Consider the following 3,683-nt stretch of genomic DNA (forward strand, 5'->3'; position numbering starts at 1 on the left):
TTATCCTTTACTAAAAGTAAAGTTTTGACTGCATTTTATTCATAAATGGCTCTACAAAACTTTTTGCCTCCCCACTTTAAACCTAAATAAATAAAAAAATAAATATATATATATATATATATATATATATATATATATATATATATATAAAACAAATCACTAAATCAACAGGCTCATAGCAGAATGTAAAAATGGCTCAAAAGAGCAGAATCTTAAGAAGTTGCGAATGATATGCTATACAACTTTTTAGTGCTTTTTTTGTCTACAAGGTTGTGGTTATCATTCAGACTAGCACAGTTTAAAAGAAAATTGCAGCAAAGCATGCAACAAAAATGTGCAAAGCTACAGCAAACTATTATTACCGTAATTATACTGTATTATTATTACTAGTATTTCTTTTTGGAATCAATTTAGTTACTCAACTAACATGTCTTTTTTATAATAATAATAATTACTACTTAGTCAATTGTGAACTACTATTGTTTTTTAATTCTTGCAGACAGAGCCTATATAATGATTTTAGGAAAGCATTATACCGCCATCTGCTGTCCAGTCTTGGCAATGTTATGCTTTAGTGAGTGGCTATTAATAATATTATTAGAGCTGGGGAATCATTTTGAAGATAATTTTTGTTGACTTAAATTTTTAAGCTTATTTACACTAAAACAGGAATGCTGATTCTGAAAGTGCAGTTAGTTTTCTTCTATCACGTGAGGCTTTTTCTCTACCTCTTCCTATTAATGCGATTACTGTAGCGTGGATTTGTACAGGCTATTCATTTACACTCAAGACACTGTGGTCAGAGGTTGTGCGCTGATCTTCGGAGTGAATAGGCAAAATGTATTTTATGCAAAAAAAATTTTCTACTTACACACATTTCCTTTCTTTCAGATCATGTCTGGCTCTGCCGTTTCTCGTCATAAGTGCCTAAACAACCCTGATTCATTTTGTTATATCTGTGGCAGTTTCACCATTCTCAGTCAAAGGGTGAACATCAGCACATTTGTAGAGCAAGCCTATTTGGCATATTTCAAAGTTAAACTTGTTGATCAAGATAAGTCTTGGGCCCCTCATAAGGTGTGCAAACAGGGTTTCGAGGGTTTACGGATGTGGACAAAGGGAACACGTGATAAGATGCCATTCGGTATACCTATGGTTTGGTGAGAGCCAGGAGATTATTTCAGTGACTGTTAGTTTTGTACAGTGAAGACTTCAGGATATAACAAGAAAAATAAATGTAACATAGAGTATCCTAGTCCACCAACGGCTATACGCCCAGTGACTCATTCAGATGAATTTCCAGTGCCGGTTTTCGTTACACTACTCTCTCTTGAGGAACATGATTATGGTGATGAACTAGGTGACAACAATTATGAAGAGTTTGAAATTGAAGAGGTCTCTGTTCGTAAGGGATTTGATCAGCATGAGTTGAGTGATTTGGCACGTGATTCGGGACTAACATGAAGAAGGCTTCAGAACTCCTAGTATCAAGACTGCGTGAGAAAAACTTACTTGAAAATGGAACTAAAGTATCGTACTTTTTAAACAGAGAAATTGCATTTCTGCAGTACTTTAGAACTGACAGTGGCTTAGTTTATTGCCATAACATACCTGGTTTAATGGAGGAATTGGGAATTCCAATCTATACCTCTACTAAATGATGACTATTCATTGATAACTCAAAGCGGAGCTTAAAGTGTGTCCTCCTTCACAATGGCAATATATTTGTGTCAGTCCCAATTGTCCATTCAGTTTCTCTTTGTGAAGAATATGCAGACATAAAGAGAGTCATTGAGTTGTTGCAATATAACCAACAGAATTGGGTCATCTGTGTTGTCCTTAAAATGGTATGCTTCCTTCTTGGTCAGCAACGCGGAAAGACCAAGTATCCCTGTTATCTGTGCATGTGGGACTGCAGAGCTCATGAATGGCATTGGGTGGAAAGGAATTGGCCTCCAAGTTCTTCCCTAAAACCAGGTGATCCAAACATTCTAAATGAGCCACTTGTTAATAGAAAGAATATTATATTCCTGCCTCTGCACATGAAACTGGGTCTGATGAAGCAGTTTGTTAAAGCTTTGCCAACTGAAGGAGGCTGTTGTAAGTACTTCATTTTGGCATTTCCTAGCCTGTCATTTGAAAAAATAAAAACCGGTGTGTTTGATGGTCCACAGATTCGGCAGCTCATCAAAGATGAACATTTCATCAGGAGAATGTCAGAAGTCTAAAAGTGCTTGGTTATCATTCAAAGCCATTGTCAAGGACTTTCTTGGAAACACACGAGCAAATAATTACACAGAAACTCTTGGAGAGCTACAAAATGCTTGGTTGCAATATGAGCATCAAGGTGCATTTTCTGCATAGCCATCTTTCTAACTTCCCAGAAAACCTTGGTGCAGTCATTGATGAGCAAGGTGAACGATTCCACCAAGATTTGAAGGTCATGGAAGGTCTCAGGGTAAATGGGATGTACATATGATGGCTGACTATTGTTGGAGCATCCGGCGGTATTGTCCGAACACTGAACAGGAAAAGCTATAAGCGCAAATTTTTACCTTAACATCTTACCCGATTATTTTTCAAATGTTTTACTGTGAAAGAAAAATGTTAGAGTGACAATAAGTCCTTTGTATGAACAAAAGAAATTTAAATAGTACATTTACGTTATTATTTCATTTTTTTTTCATTGTATGGAAAATTTGTATGTTTTTTGACAAAAATGGATGGTACCCTGTATCGTAAAAACTGGATGTGATAGCAAAAAACTGGGGTCCTTTCTGGATTCATCACCCAGATTAGTAAAAAACAAGTGTAAGATCTAACTCAAAAAACAATGCGTTCCCCAGTGTAATAAACAGTATTTATATAGCGCCAACATATTATGGAGCACTGTACATTAAATAGGGGTTGCAAAAGACAGACAGATACAGAAAGTGACATAGTAGGAGGAGAGGACCCAATGGGCCTGATTTATAGGCTCTCCAAGGCTGGAGAGGATACACTTCCAACCTGAAATGGATCTGGTTCAGGATTCAAAACATTTGCTAGCAAATAGCAAATTACTTTGAAGAAATCAATTCCAAGTTTCCTGGATCACCCAGCTTCACTGATGGCAGTGTATCTTCTCCAACCCTGAAAAGCTTTAATAAATCAAGCCAAATGAGTCAGGGACACCCAGTAACAGTCCAGGCAGATTTTAACTGCATTTTAATTTAGCAAATCAGCAAACACAAGTCAATCCAGGAGGGTTTTGTACAACAAGTCTATTGTATAAAGTAAACAAGACATCTGTTTGTCCAAGTCATTAACTAAACAGACAAGCTGCACATTTACCTTTTTTCAATTTTGTTAAAGGTCAGTTTTTTTTCACACAGGACAGGAGAGAGAGAGAAAGAGACAGAAAGTCATGAGCATCAATCAGCTCCAATACATAAAGACCTGTGCAGAGCTGAGTCTACTAATAAGGTCTGGCTACCAGGAAAGTTGTGGAACTAGGAGTAGAGGCATTGCCCCTGATTCATCAAGCAGAATCGGATTATCGGTCGCGCATTCGTATTCGCGATCCGAAATCGTACACCATCGCGCTATTCAGCAACTGAAAAAGCTCGCGGCCGGAGCCGCGCATCTCCGGCAGCTTTACACTGGCGAGCTTGCATTAAAAGTCACTGTTCCCCTAAAAAATC

The sequence above is a fragment of the Pyxicephalus adspersus genome, chromosome 3 (genome assembly GCF_032062135.1).
Source record: "Pyxicephalus adspersus chromosome 3, UCB_Pads_2.0, whole genome shotgun sequence".
NCBI lineage: Eukaryota > Metazoa > Chordata > Amphibia > Anura > Pyxicephalidae > Pyxicephalus > Pyxicephalus adspersus.